The sequence below is a fragment of the Vicugna pacos genome, chromosome 17, assembly GCF_048564905.1.
Source record: "Vicugna pacos chromosome 17, VicPac4, whole genome shotgun sequence".
Classification (NCBI taxonomy): domain Eukaryota; kingdom Metazoa; phylum Chordata; class Mammalia; order Artiodactyla; family Camelidae; genus Vicugna; species Vicugna pacos.
Window position 1 is genome coordinate 2,612,509 of NC_133003.1, and position 15,640 is coordinate 2,628,148.

The following is a 15,640-nucleotide window of genomic DNA, read 5'->3' on the forward strand; positions in this document are numbered from 1 at the left end:
CAGTCTGGTTGTAATGTGTACTGACTCTAGAGCTGAAGTAATTTTGAGAAATTACCAAAATTAATAGTTTACATGGCATAATATTAATGCTACTATTAATGAAGGAAAATTGTTTTCAATTTATGCTTATTTACTATGTGCCAATTTTTGTGTTATGCTCAAAAAATGAGCTTGAGATTAAATACACATATACACACATACACATAGGCATTTGCAATTAGAAAAGTATGTAAGGCAGAAGAACTAAGTAGACCTTTTTCCAATGAGGACATCAGAGTGGCCAGCAGCCACAAAGAAAGATGTTCTACATCATTCATCTGCAGGGAAATGCAAATCAAAACCACAATGAGCTGCCACCTCACACCTGTAGAATGACTGTCATCAAGAAGACAAGAGACAACAGGTGCTGGTGAGGATGGGGTGAAAAGGGAAACTCAGACACTGTTGGTGGGAATGTAAATTGGTCCAACCACTATGAAGAACAACATGAAGTTCCTCAAAACATTAAAAATAGATCTGCCGTAGAAGCAAGCGATCCCCCTTGTGGATATATACCGAAAGGAGATGAAAACAGTGTTCTGAAGATATATATGCACTCCCTGTCTATTGCAGTATTAACTCACAATAGCCAAGATATGGAAACAGCCTAAATGCCCATCAGTGGGTGAGTGGATAAAGAGATGTGGCGTGTATACACAGTGGAAGGTTACTTAGCCATGAGAAAGGAGGGCATCCTGCCATTTGCAATGACATGGATGACCCTCAAGCACATTATGCTAAGTGAGGTAAGTCAGACACAGAAAGACAAGTACTGATATCACTTATAGGTGGAAAATAAAAAAATCAAACTCATAAAAAATAGAGTAAAATGGTGGCTACCACAGGATGAGGGTAAAATTTATGTTGTTTAAGGGTAGAAACATGCAACAAGTAGTAAGTAAGCCATGTGATCTAATGAACAGTATAGTGAATGCTGACAACAATATTTACTATAATTATGCAACAGGATAAATAGCACTACAATGGAAACAATATTACAATATATACATGTATCAAAGTAACATGTTGTACACCTTAAATTTACAAAATCTTTTATGTCAAACATGTTCAATAAAATGTACGTAAGATAAAACCATTTCTAGTGTATTAAGAGAATAGCATAATTTTTAAAAATCACTTTTGTTTTACCACTTATATAGTATCTCTAAATATAGAAAATGTATTTGGTTTAAGTAATCTTTTGTCCTTTCTGTATTATGAAGTTGTCCAGCGTTATTCTGAAACATATAATAAATCAGTCTAAAAATTAGGTGACTCTTTCACAAATAGAGTGGTGATTAATGGTTCACTGGGTACTCTGCAAGTGTGTTTTTAATGGTACATGTAATTGCATTAATACCAGAATAAAAATGTGAGGGGGAGATGACATGGAAATTTAGACCATTCATGTATGGTTTTGGTAAATTTTGTACAATATTTCATATCTCTGAGTATTTTGATTTGATCACAACTTACAGATACATTATAAATAGCTACTCTGTCCACGTCTGCTATTTTTCTGTTCATTTGGCTGCAGGTTGTACTTACTTTTACTGTTTCCTAAAACTTGCTTGATTCTTCTTGCAGCAGTTTGGCCTTCAGTGTCCTTTAACTTGATACCAGTTGGGTGGCCCTTGAGGAACTGACCCGAGTCAGTCATCTTCTTCAGGTAATAGCTTAAGGAGAGTCTATAGCTGATGTGTGAGAAAAGGTTGAAGAAAATATTTCCCTTAAATACTCATTCCATTTGGACTCTAAAATTATTGTATATACTTTTAGTTTCTTTACATGTTTCCTATATACATGCATTATATATTAATTTTAAAATCTCAATTTAGAATTTAAAAGCTATTTTTTTTTCTTCGATTGGGGAGTACCAGATTAAATTTGCCATAAAGTTTTCTTGAAAATAACAAAAGTGGGGAAGTTGCTCCCAATAAGTTGCAGGCCTGTAAGTGACGCGGGCGGCCCCGGGGGCGGGAGGGGCGCTGGGCCGAGGCCGCCTTCCTCACCCCCCGGGGGAGGGAGGAGGAGGGGGAGGAGGAGGAGGAGAGCAGGCGCCACCCTGCGCACCCGGGGTGGCCCTGAAGCGTGTCCACAGGAGAAAGCACTCACCTCTTCAAACCAGCTGTGTTTTCGCTGCTGGAAGCGGAAGAGCTGGACGAGGGCTGGAGGGGCGAGGAGGCGGCTCCCCCTGGGGGCTGCTGAGCAGGGCCGGGGGCACGGGGGGGGGCGGGCGGGGTGTCCGGGGGCTGACCCTGGGTTCCGCCTCGCCATCGCCCACGGCCGCCGGGCCACGTCCAGAGACCCGGGCTCGGTGGCTGTCCCCACCGCCTGGGGTCCCGGAAGCCCGCTCCGCGGAGCCTCTGCTGCCTCTCGGACCTGCGCGGCGGCGGGGCCCTGGAGCCGCGGCCCTGCAGGGCCCCCGGGACCCCCGGCGGCGCGCCACCGGCTACGACACCACCCCCTGCCTTGTGGCCCGTCATCCCGGGGCAGGGGCACTAGCTGCCCGGCTCCACCGAGCGCCGCCGGAAGGGCGCGGGCCGGCCGGGCAGCACCGGGCAGCACCGCGCGCGCCTCCCCAGGCGCTGGGCCTGGAGCTGGCGCAGGCCGACGTGTTCAAGGCCAGCGACCACCCGTCCCTGCTGCTGCACGTGCTGTCGCAGCTCGCCATCAACTCTGACCTGTGCTACAGCGGCCAGGACCTGGCATTCATCCTGCAGTGCCTGGTGCCCGACTTCCCGAGGCCCCAGCGCCTGAGTCACCAGCCCGTGTGCCCGGAGCGCGTCATTTGCTCAGACCTGGGCGTCAGCGGGGTGGTGCGCGTGTGCAACATGGCCTTGGAGAAGCAGGTGGCCGTGCACTACAACTTCTTGGACTGGTGCAGCCTGGACGAGGCGATGGCAAGGTGGCACAGCCCCTGGTGCTGAGGACACCTAGGATGTCTTCGCCTTCAGCTTCCCGGTGCTGCCCTTCCTGCTGCAGTTCAGCTTCCACCTGCACTTTGCACAGCGCTGCAGGATGGCCAGCGCCGAGTACTGGGACAACCACCTCGGCAGTGACTGCAGCCTCACGTGAGGTGGGAGGAGTGAGAACAGAGCTGGATCCACTTCATGTGATGCCCCAGGCCTGCGACCTGCGTCTCCACACGTGAGCCGCACCTGCCCTCGCTTCCCAGTCCAACTCTCACATTGGACTGGCCCTTCCTCACAGCCCATCCACAAACCGAGATCGTCTGACCTCACATCCCGCTGCAAGGTGTGCTGGCAGTGACCCATCCTGTCTTCTACTGGAAACATCTGTGTCACTTGGTATAAAACGTGGCCTCAGGTGCCAGGAGGCAGAGCTGTGGCAGGTGCTGGGGTGGGGGGCTGCGTGGGCGGATGCATGGGCACCAGCCCTCGGAAGAGGGCTCAGGCAGGGTGTTTTTGGATAGGCCTGCATCCTCCCACCTGTGGCTTTTGTGTCCTGATTGGGTCTCTATGAATGAGCTGTTATTTATTATCATTGTGGGACCTTTTGCCCTCAGTGGGTGCCTTCTCGGGACATTCTGGCTTTAATAAGCTAGAGAAACTAAGTCTCGCTGTGTCCGCCTATTGTAGATAGAGTATAGCGTGTGACCTGCATCGTGGTCACCCAAAGCCTTCCTGCCTCAGGTCAAGGAAGACCTGAGATCACATTTGCTTGCCAATGTCTGTAGGCTTTAAACCTAAGGAAGCCAAGAAAGTACACCCCAGGTCCACCCCAGCCTTGGGCCTCAGGGTCACCCTCTCTACCTGCCTTCCTGTTGCCCAGACTTTCCTGATGGTGGGGAAGCTGGGGTTAGAATGGAGGGGGCTGCCCCAAAGCAGCCAGGCACACCCTCAGGAGGCCGGGTCCCAGGGCAGCACCCCTCAGGAGTGAGGCCATCTTGGCTTTTTTCCTTACCCTAAGAATGAAAGATCAAAGGACAATGTATGGACAGAAAATCAAAGAGAAAGGGCCACAGGCACCAGGTAACCCGGAGGCCCCAGGAATGGCTCACTGCACAACCGCAAATGCCTACCACTCACCGAGCTCTTTGCTGGAGGCTGGGGAGGCTGCAGAGACAGGGCTGAGGCTCCCTTCACTAGCAGCTTGTCAACGGTTACCCCATCTGGCAGGTGAGACAGCAAGACCAGTTACTCCCAGGCTCCAGAGAACAGAGGAGGCATTCTGAGAGCATTCGGGAAGGGAGTGGCAGCCTGGGAGGAGGGCAGTTCCAGGCAAAGGGAACAGAAATGTGAGCAGCTCAGAGGTGACATGGATCTTGGCAATTGGTGTGGGGGTGGGGAATACTTAAAAAGGCTGCTAGAGGCTGGGCTACTGGGTCACAAGTGGGGGAGACAGATGCAATTTTCTACCCTCCAGGCAGCTTGCCAGAGTTGTACACCCGGAACTCTTGTCTCTCCAGCCTCATCTGCGTCAACCCCAAGTCAGCACGATGGGCACTTACACCGGCCTGGGTGGGAGCTCTGCGTTTATGTGATCTCCACATCCCTTTGGGGTCAGAGACTCTCCCATCCCTGGGGCTGTGAAGGGTACAGGGAGGAATGAGATGGCTGCTGCCTTCAAAGTCCTTTCTTATGAAGGCAAAAGAGGAAAAAAATGGAAATAATGCAAATGTCCAACAAGAAATAAGTTAAATTATGTCACATTGAATGGGGTTAAGCCATCATTAAAATCTGTGGCTCAAGAACTTTAAAAGAAATGCTCATGATATTGGAGGAAAAGGAGTATTTCAAGTGTCCAGTGGGGTTACAGAGCATGTATAGCACACGCGAGGTCCTGGGTTCATTCTCCAGTACCTCATCTAAAAACCAACCAACCAACCAACAAACCTAGTTATCTCCTCCCACCCTGAAAAAATAATAAAATGCCTAGCAATTTTGTGTTTTAGAATATGCACAGACAAAAAGACTAGAAGGAAATGTAAATAATCTCACTCTTTCTGTGGCAGATTTTTTCCTAAACTATTTTATGAGCTTCCAACTATTCAATGCTAATCATCAGAGTGGCAGTAAATATTCCTTTAAAAATAATCATTAGCTTCATGTCACAGAAAAAAACAATGGTGGGAGTCAGTTGTGGACCCCGCATTACCTGTCATCTCTTTCAGCCTCAGTTTCCTCATTTATAAAATGTGGCCCTGAAGGACAAGGTGAGAACCCCTTCCTCTGAAAAATTCAGGCTAACTTCTGGAGGACACCTGGATTTTGAAAATTGACCAGGTTCCTCCCCCTGGAACCGGTTGGGCTGAAACAGAATCTTGAAGGAGGGGAGGCTCTGGATTGATGCAGCAGGGAGGGAGAGAGGGGAGGTGAAGCTGGCAGAACATTGCTGGGCCACGTTTTGGAGACATGGCCCAATGGAGGGTCTGTTCTAGGGAAAGGAGTGCGGGTGGGGGAAAGAGCCAGATTGGACTGAGGCCTGTGAAGGATGGTCAGGACATCTGGGGGTTCACAAAGCTGGCTCCATCTGGAGGTGCCAGAGGCTGGAGGTACCTAGAAACCCCTGGGGAAAGTGAAGCACAGTCACTTACGGCAATGTCTGATTCCTGCAGGATGCAGTGTCCCTCATACCAGGGCCCACACAAAGTGCTGGCCATGGAGGTGGTGGGAAACCAGGTGTCCCCGGCCTGGCCACAGCACCCGGTGGTTGCTCAGCGATTCTTTTACCAAGTGAATGTTGCTGGGAAGGACATCACTTATCTCTAGCCTCAGCTGACTCATCTGTGAAATGGCAAGTTAGGAAAGAGGAAAGATTATAATTTGTTGGGGAACACCCCATATTCCTGTAGGGTAGTGCCAGCTCTGTTTCGAGGTGGGCACATTGAGGCTCTGAAGGGTTGAGTCCCTTGTCCAAGGTCTGGGATCCCAACTTGTCCACGACTGCAAACCCAGTTTGTCTCACTCCACCGCCGCGCATCACTTCCAACCTGAAAAGCCAGGTGCTAGAACCAGGTTTGGTGGGGAGTCAGAACAGAAACCAGGCGCAGGGTGACAGATCGCACACGGATAGGGCAGACTGTGGGCGCCGGGCCGCCGCTCCCGGCGCCTTCCCGCCGCTGCCCTTCTGCTGGGGAGGGGCAGCCCGCGTCCGGCGTGCGGGGGGGGGCGGCCGGGACGGCCCCTCTGCCCTCGGCGGGGCCTTGCCTCCCAGCCCGCCGCCCGCCCTCTGTGCGCCCCGCGCCCGCCCCGCGCCTGCTGCCCGCAGCGTCCTTCGTTCTCCGCTCTTGCGGGGCTCGCCGCCTTCCCCGCAGGCGCTCCTCCCACGCCTCCCCGACTTTCGCCTTGGCTGGGGGGGAAGTGAGAGGGATTTTTTTTAAAATACTTTTAAAACTGTCATTATTTGTTATATTTCCAAACTGGAAACATTATACATTTACAACAGCAATAGGTTGGATAAAGTTATAAATGAACCACTGCTGTATGTAAGACTGAACCTCACATCACTTCGTTTTGGGTTTGATTTCCGTTTCTTGGATTTTTTTTCTATTTATGCAAATAATGCCATTAGGATTTTGATATGGATTGCATTAAATATTGGATCATTTTTAGTAATATGAAAATTTCAACAATGTTAAGTCTTCCAAGCCACAATAAAATGTATTTCTATTTATTTGTCTCATTTCTTTTAGCTGGGAATGTTTTATAGTTCTTAGGGTACAAGTCTTTCACCTGCTTGGTTAAGTGTATTCCTAAGTATTTTATCCTTTCAGATGCTATAGTCAATTGGATTGTCCTCTTCAGATTGGTTATAGTTGGTGTATGGAAACAGAGTTTATTTTGAGTATTTTTTTTACACTGCAAGTTTGTGGGATTCATTTACTATTTTGTTGACTGTGCTCTTGGTTTGCTTTTCTAACAGTATTTTGGTGGAATCTTTAGGGTTTTCTACCTACAAGATAATGTCATCTATGAACAGAGATAATTTTACTTGTTTCCCAGTGTTTATGTCTTGTATTGCTTTTTCCTGTTTAGAAGTCCTAATACTGTGCTGAATAGCAGTGGTGAGCGGGGGCATGCTTACCTTGTTCCTGATCTCACAGGCAAGGCTTTCCATCCTTCCCCTTTGGGGATGATGTTTGTGGGCTTTTCATACATGGCTTTCATTAAGTTGAGGTAATTTCCTTCTATTCCTATTTTATTGGCTGTTTTTATCATGAAAGTGTATTACATTTTGTCAAGTATTTTTCTGCATTGATTGAGATGGTCATATAGTTTTTGCCCTTCCTTTATTTTGTAAACGTGGTGTATTACATTGCCTGGTTTTCACGTTAAACCATCCGTGCATCCGAGGTATAAATCCCACTTGCTCATGGTGTATGATCCTTTTGATGTGCTATTGAATTTTATTTGCCAGTATTTTGTTTAAGATTTTCATATGCATATTCAGCAGGAGTGTTGGTTGGTAGTTTTCTTGTCTTGTCTTCAGCTGGTTTTGGTGTGAGGGCAATGCTGGCCTTAGAGGAGGAGTTTGGGAGTGTTCCCTCCTCTTCGATTCTTTGGAAGAGCTTGAGAAGGACTGGTGTTAACTCGTCTTTAAATCTTTGGTAGAATTTCCCAGAGAAGCCATCTGGTCCTCAGCTTTTACTTGTTGGAAGATGTTTTTTGCTTGGCGTGGGGTTTATTGTTGTTGTTGTTTTTATGCTCAATCTCCTCATTAGTTACAGGTCTGTTCAGATTTTTTTTATCTCTTCATGGCTCAGTTTTGGTAGATTGAACATTTCTAGGAAATGATCCATGTATTCTGGGGTATCCAATTTGCTGGCATATAATTGCTTTTAGCAACCTTTTACAATCCTTTTTATTCTGTGACATCAGTCATAATGTCTCCTCTTTCATTCTTAATTTTAGGTTTTTGAGCCCTCTTCCCTTTTTCTCAGTTTAACTAAGAGTTTATCAGTTTTGTTGATCTTTCTCAGAAACCTTTCTTGGTTTTATTGATCTTTTTCCTATTTTTTTTTATTCTCTATTTCATTTATCACTGCTCTAATCTTTATTATTCTCTTCCTTCTGCTGACTTCACCCTCATGGTTTAAATAGGACTTATTTGTATGCCAAAAATTTAAAATATACTTACCTCCAGCCAAGCCCATTCTCTGGAACTCCAGATGAGCATACCACATCCAACCAACTTCTAACTGTCTTCACATGGACTCCCAGTACCAAAATGTCTGAAACTGAACTTAGCCTTTTGCCCTTTAAAACGTGTTCCTTTCCCATAATCAAGGTGGTAATTACTTCTGCAGGACTTTCCCTGTGGCAGCCATGATTCTAAGTATATTACACCTATTTACTCATTTAATCCTTACCAGCATCTTTAGAAGTACATATTATCAATATCATCTCCACTTTACAGATGAAAAACTGAGGCACAGAGAGATTAGGTCACCTCCTCAAGGTCACACAGCTAGCAGTGGCAAAGCGAAGATTTGAATTCAGGCCCTGTGGCTCCAGAGGCAGTGCTTTGAACCACTGTGCTGCCTCATTCTCGCACTGGTTACCCCATCACCAAGGTTGTACACCCAGGGACTGGCTTTATCATTTCTCCCCTTCATCTTTGCATCTAAGCAAATGCAGAGGATTTGTCATCCTTACATCCATCCCCTTCCTCTCAGGTACAGTACTCCATTTTTGCAAATCTATTCAATGACTCTTCAATAACTCCTCAACAAAGAGAGAGCAAAGGCATGATTTCTTCATGTGATCTGACTGCGCGGCTCCTCCAGCTTCACCCCTTCTTGTTCCCCACCCTGACAGGATGCTCTGACAATGTTCAGGTGCTCCTCATGCCCTTTGAACACAACATCGTGCTTTTCCTGCAGATTTTCTCCCGTCTATTTACCTGAAATGCCCTCCCCCTTTCCAAATACTTCCCTCAGAATTCCTGTGCACTCTGTTAAGATTTAGGTCAGAGTTCCTTTTCCAGCAGGCCTTCCCCAATATCTCTACCACTGCTGTCCACCCAGGCCGGCTGCTTAGCTCAGCCCTCCATGGTTCCACAACTGTGGTCCCACCATTGACTTTTCCTGATTCAATATTCATTCTGTCTGTCCCTCTGCCCTTCCCACCAGAGCCATTTGCTCCTTGAGGGCTATGATGGCACTCAGTCATTGCGAGATTCTCTCTCACCCAGCATAGCGACGGAAAAAATGGTAAATTTAATGAATTTTTCATGTGTGAACAGACACAAAGAGAAACTGAAAATAAAATACCAGGTGATGTTTATTAATAGATTAAATGCACATACCTACAAGGGAAAGAATGGACAAATCTTGCTGGGTTATTGAATAAGCATTAAACACCTGCTTTGCACCCAGCCCTGGTCACTTGCAGTGACTGACAACATGGCAAACAGTTGAAACATTTGAATTGAAAATAAGAGTATTCTGATTAAAGCCAGTGTATCAATTTGCAAGAGGTTTTCTGGAACCTGAATCAGTCTCCAGATGTCAGCCACCCCTTGGGAAGTGTCAAGCCTCCTCTTGAGTCTCTAGAGCTGCAGGAAATACTAGAAAAGAAGAACCATCACATCCTTGTCTTCCCAGTCAGCGTGGATGAGAAGTCCGGGGACTGTCTGCCCTGGTGCTTTCCTCGAGTGTCTCCTTGGCAGGTGTGCTCTGGACTGGACTTCCCTGAAGCTGATGTGGTGAAAGCTCAGGTGCAAAGGTGGCTTTGGGACCAAAAATAAGCAAAGGAGACCAAAGCCAAATTAGATTTTTCAGCACGCTAATGACATAGCTAGATTATGTGATAGCAGCTGAGTTCACCAAAGTGTCACTTTGAGGTGTGACCAAGAGCACAACCCTCAGCACTTAATGCTTTGGAGTATGTCTGCATGTGATAATTAAGTCATCCACTTAAACATTTCTTGAGACTCCACATAAGCCAGGCACCATGACACATTCTGGAGGTAAAAAGAAAAATAGGTTTTATACTCAAGAAGTGTATGATTTAGTGAGTGAGACAGAGGAGAAAAGACATACTTAAAATAATGATAAAGGGGCAGGTTACAGGAAGCAGGGGGCCCTGCCAGAGCACAGAAGCCAAGACCCCCTGTGGAGGAGGGGGTGGAGGGAAGAGGTCATTATCTGGAACAATGGCCTGACCGTCTTGTTGCTGCACAGCATGCGCATGCGGCCCTACACTGGAGATACACCCAGTTCTCCCAGTTCAACGAGGGTGACTTCTGTCCCTAAAAATTTGCCAATTCTGGACATTTCACATAAATGGATTCGTACAGTGTGTGGCCAACCATGTCTGGCTTCTTTCACTCAGCATCATGTTTTCAAGGTCCATCCATGCAGCATGAATCAGGATTTCTGTCCTTTTCCCAGCTGAATCATATTCCACTGTGGTCATGATGGTTTTAAAGACAGGTCTCATTCTCTTCAAGCAGAAACCCAGGCCCCAGAAGAGGGTTTGTGGGGTGGTGGGGGAGTGGGGAGCCCCTATGAATGGCCCTGTGTACCTGATCACCTGACCTGTGGTTGCTCCCAGCTCTGCCGAGGGGCTGCTGTAGGAGCTGGAGGGAGGGTGGCACAGCACTGCCCCTACAGCGGGTGCTCTGGGAGGGTCCGGGTGTGAGCAAGGCCACAGGCTGCAGAGGTCAGCTCCTCCCTGCCAACCCAGACAGGCCCCTGCTGAGTGGCTGTCAGCCTGGCTGGCTTGTGCAGAGGCAGATAGGCTTGGAGAGCGGGGGACAGGGCAGCTGTGAAGTTGTCTGTGGTCAGCAGGACCCGAGCAGCCTGCTGGGTCTCATGCTTAGCCAGGCTGGATCATGCGCACAGCAGGGGTGACTCCCCAGGGCTGACTGTGGCAGAGCCCTCCAGGCAGCAGCCCTCATCAGAGCTCTGTGGGCCCTCAAATGTCCAGGCAGCCTCCGGACAGGATCAAGGTGAAGGAGACCAAGAGAAGACCGCTCACTCTGCTTGCTCGAGGCACAAGCTCCTGAAAGCCCCACACAATTTCCTGGGATTCTCTCCTAAAGAAGATGCCCAGGGCCGGCTCTGCCTAGACCCACCGGATCAGAATTCCTGGCACCTGGAATCTGCATTTTGAGAGTTCTTTAGGGATGCACTGGGTTTGAGAAGCCCTGGTAGAGTGCTAAGAGGTTTGGGAGTGAGAGAGCACCACTTTAGTGGGGCTGCCTGATTCTCAGCAAGTTACAGACATTCTCTGTGCCTCAGTTTCCTTATTTCTAAAATGGATATAATAACTGTCATCTCAGGGTTGATTGTGAGGATTTAATGAGGCAACAAGAAACTGCTCAGAAATTGTTAGCTGTAATTAGTAGTATATTATTATTACACATATGATCCAAATCAGAGAACTGTCTGGGTATTGAAAGACAGTGGGGAAAGGAAGCATTAATAAATGAGAGAGAGGGGGGTGGTTTAAGATCTGGAGAGTTAGCCTTGTGTCGGGGGGCAGATCTGTCTTTGAATTCCACCATTCGGGCTGTCATTTTCCCCCTCAGTTTCCCCATCTGTGCGAGGGTGATGGTAAGAGCTGCCCTCGCTGGTGGGCTCTGCAAACTGTAATGAGTTGTCCTGTGTCAGGGAGAGGAACGCGCCATGAGGAGGGCAGAGGCCTGATGCTGATGCAGACTGACCACTTGTGTCTGGGCCGGGCCAGCTGGCTGGGGTGGCTTCTGTCCTCCCAGCACCTGGGGCCCCGGGCCCCATCCTGTCCACTCAGGCTGGACTGGTTCCTCAGGCCCCAACCAGCAGGGGGCAAGTGGGGCCAAATGGCCCTGTGACAAGAACCCATCTTTCAGGCCCCATCCCATCAGTGTGTCATGTGACCCTTCTCCAGGCAGGCCTGTCTCTGTTCCAGGTCAGGGGACAGGGCTTAGGGATTGAGCTGGGTGCTGAAGTCATGATTAGCACAGCCGGCTGGGCCCTCTGTCTGCCTCTCCTGCCTCTGCCCCAGCCTAGGCCATCCTCCCTTCTCTCCTGGATGATTGTGGCTGCCTCCCCTTTGAGTTACCTGTCTTTGTCTTGGACTGGGCCACCCCTGTGCCTGAGGGACACTGTTGAAACTGGAAGCTTATCCACCACAACCCTCCCTAGAGCCTTCTGTGGCTCCCAGTGACCTCGCTGGCCCTGTCTCTCCACTCCCAGCATGACCCTCACCCTTTAGGCACCTCAGTGGAGTCAGTTATTTACTCGACAAGTATTTACTGAGCTCTGACCAAGTGTGAGACCCCACACCAGGCAACAGGAACTGAGAGGGGGCCCAGATGGGCACCTGGCAGCCCCTTCACCCACTGGTCTGTCCCGTGTCCCCTGGGGGACAGCGAATGCTGCTTGTTGTGCACACAGAGCCAGCCTGCTCTCCCTCCACCTTCCTCTTGCAAGGTCCCATGTCTCAGTCTCTGAGTGACAGTCTGGTAAGAGATGACAGTGTCCAGGGTGCCCCCACGAGAGGTGCTGGAACAGCAGGATAGTTCCGATGTCAGAGGCGCCCTGGGGTGGGCTTGGCAGGCAGACAGGGGGGATTCACTCCACCTGGGCCCTAGCTGTGAACCACTGTCAATTCAACCTTTGGAGGCTCAGTTTCCTCACCTGTGAAATGGGCATGATGGTGCCTGTGAAACAGGCCGCTGTGGGTAAAGGCTCAGCATGGGGCCCAGCACAGAGGCCCGCTTGATTTGATGCTGCTGTCTCTGTGGGACCCAATTCGCTGGTGGGAGCTCCATAGGCCACCAGAATGGCTGCCTGGCTCCCTGGTGGGACTGAGTCCCAGTTCCCCCGAGACTCCCCTTTCCAGCCTCAAGACCACCGGCACGACCCTTCTGCTCAGAATACCAGGCAGCAGAGAAGGTGTGGCTTTGGAGATGTTCCTATCCTGATGACACACTGAGTCCCCAGCGGGGGATGCTGGGGTCTGGGGGATCACACTGGCTGGAAGCCCACCACGGGCTGGGCACCAGCCAGGCGCCTCCCCCACAGTGTGTATCCACCCGCAGCAGTGCAAGGGGTTTGTGGCATTCTGCCATTTCCAAGTGGGGAACTGAAGCTCTAAGGGTTGAACTTGTCCTCAGCCTGGGAGCTGGCAGCTTCTCTGCACTGGCTGGACCCCAGGGCCTGTGCTCCTGACATGGTGAAGTGGGACAGTCCAGCCCCAGGTCCCACCCCCACAGGACGGCCGTGCACATCCATGGACGCTGATGGTGCTGCAGCCTCCTGCCTCCTGCCTCCTGCCTGCACCCGATCACACCAACACCCCTTCCCACCCCAGGATCCTCATGGCCATTATAAAGATAAGCAAACTGAGGCATACTCAGGTGGGACTTGTGGGGCCGGGCAGGTGTGGAGTCCTCCTCTGCCCTGTCTGCTGTGGCTCCTTTCCTGGGTTTTTCCTGGAGACACAGACTTTCATCCCAAGCATGTTTTCAGTGACTGCTGAGTAGATAACAAGTGTCGGTCAGCGTGGTGACCGCCCTTACGTGTGCATCACACTGCACCCACCCCCAGTGCCACACACCCAGGACCTCAATTACAGACCGGGCAGACTTAAGGGGCTGCATTCTTTGCCCCGATTTCCAGATGAGGAAACTGAGGCTTCAGGAGGGAGGGTCATGGTGTGCTGGTGAATGGCTGGGCCCTGGCTCTTCCAGGAGGGGTGGGGACGAACATGCCCTCGGTTGTAGCATCCGCTGAGTCTGGGGGCTTCAAGCCACACGTGGTTTATCCACCAGCTCACACAATTCCTGACATGAGACAGCTCCAACTCACCCTGGGCAAGGGGAGTCCCCAAGTCCATACTGGCAGGAACCCCGAGTCAGGACTAAGTCCCAGACTTCAGCCTCTGGGTGAGACTCTCCCCACAACACGAATGCTGGCCAGCGGAGGGCAGCGTGGCCCCTGGGAACCCCAAGACTCATCAGCAGAACACTCACCCTCCCTTGCAGCCCCATCCCGGGCCGGTCCAGCCTCGCAGATGTGAGGACCAGACCCACTGCTTGTCCCCAGCTGTGAGCCACCATCACCCCAGTGGGGAATGCCGGGGCCTGGCTTCAGAAAACACAACTTACTGCCTGGGGAAGAAAACCTGAGTGATGTTCTTGGTACTGCGTGAGTCTGAGGCATGGGTGCAGGGTAAGGGAACGGGGCCTCAGGGATGGCCAGGTGACAGTGGGCCTCCTCCCCATCCACTGACCTAGGTTTGGGCCGGAGGAGGAAGAGAGGCAGGATGAACAGGAGCCAGGGGAGACGGGCATCGGGCATCGCGGGCACAGCATCACCCAGTTCCAGCCACCCTGCCCTCATTCTGCCCTTCTTGGAGGGACACCTGCTCCTGTGGCTTGGCAGAGGCCCCGCCAGCCCCAGCATGTCTTGTGCTGGCCGGGAGGGGGCGTCTGCAGGCCCTGGATCCTTTCCCCATCTTTGCTCTCCCCTCTCCCCTGTAGAAGCATATTAAGTATCTCTGTCTCAACAGCAGGTGTGGGCCAGCCTGGAGTTGGGCTCAGCCCTCCACCAGGCGATCCCCGTGTCCCTGGGAGAGCGGCAGCCTCTCCGTCCCCTCTGCCAGCGCAGGCCGCAGGATTCTGCCTCCTCCTATTCATCAGGACAGAAGCTCCCAGCTGAGGTTTTGGGCCAGACGGGCCTGGCCCTCCAGCTGCCAGAGCTGGACTGGCACCCCTTTCTGAATGGACTTCATCTGCCCACATGCCCATTCCTTCATCCAACTTTCACCAGATGTTGTCTCTGCACCAGGACTCCGGGGCTGGGCCACAGTGATGGTTATCCAGACAGTCTGTCTTAGTGGAGTCCACGGCTTAGAAGAAGATGGACAAGGAAACTGATAAACTCTTTGCAGCCTCACAAGTGCAGGGGGAGTCTGCATAGGGACTGGGCAGACCCCGAAAGAGAGGGCAGTACTGCCGAGTGGTTAAACGCAGGAAGCTGCAGCCAGGTGCCCCAGGATCACACCTCACTTCTGCCTCTAAGTTACCTAGGAAAGTCACTCTTCCCCTTGGAACCTCAGCTTCCTCATCTGTAAAATGGGTTGCACACTCACATCTGCTTCAGAGGTTTGTAAGGATTAAATGAGTGAACATGTGTTGGGATTAGAACAGGACATAGAATAGCCAAAACAATTTTATAAAAACAACAAAAAACCACCAAGTTGGAGGACTTAGCCAACCTGATTTAAAGTCTTACATAAACCTGGGGTAATCAAGCCAGTGTGGTATTGGTAAAAAGACAGACACATAGATCAATAGAACAAACAGAGAATCCAGAAACAGACCCCCAAATCCATAGTCAGTTGGTTTCTGTTAAAAGCACTCAGACAACTCAGTAAGGGTAAGATGGTCTTTCCAATAAATAAACAAATGCATGGGAAAAAAATGAACATCTACCCTGATCTTATACTATGTATAAAATTATGTTGAAATGCATCAAAATATAAATGTTGAAATGAGACCTAAATATAAAAGCTAAAACTTAGAAAAGCTTCTGGAAGAAAATACTGAAGAAAACCTTTGCAACTTTGATTTCCTAGACAAGACATAAAACATATGGACAACAAAAGAAAAAAATGGATAAATTGGCCTATATCAAAATTTA

General features: G+C 49.9%; 1 pseudogene; it reads left to right on the forward strand.

Moving 5' to 3' along the window:
• Positions 1 to 2,367: 2,367 nt before the first annotated feature.
• Positions 2,368 to 3,371, forward strand: LOC140686643 (protein phosphatase 1 regulatory subunit 3D-like; annotated as a pseudogene).
• Positions 3,372 to 15,640: the final 12,269 nt, after the last annotated feature.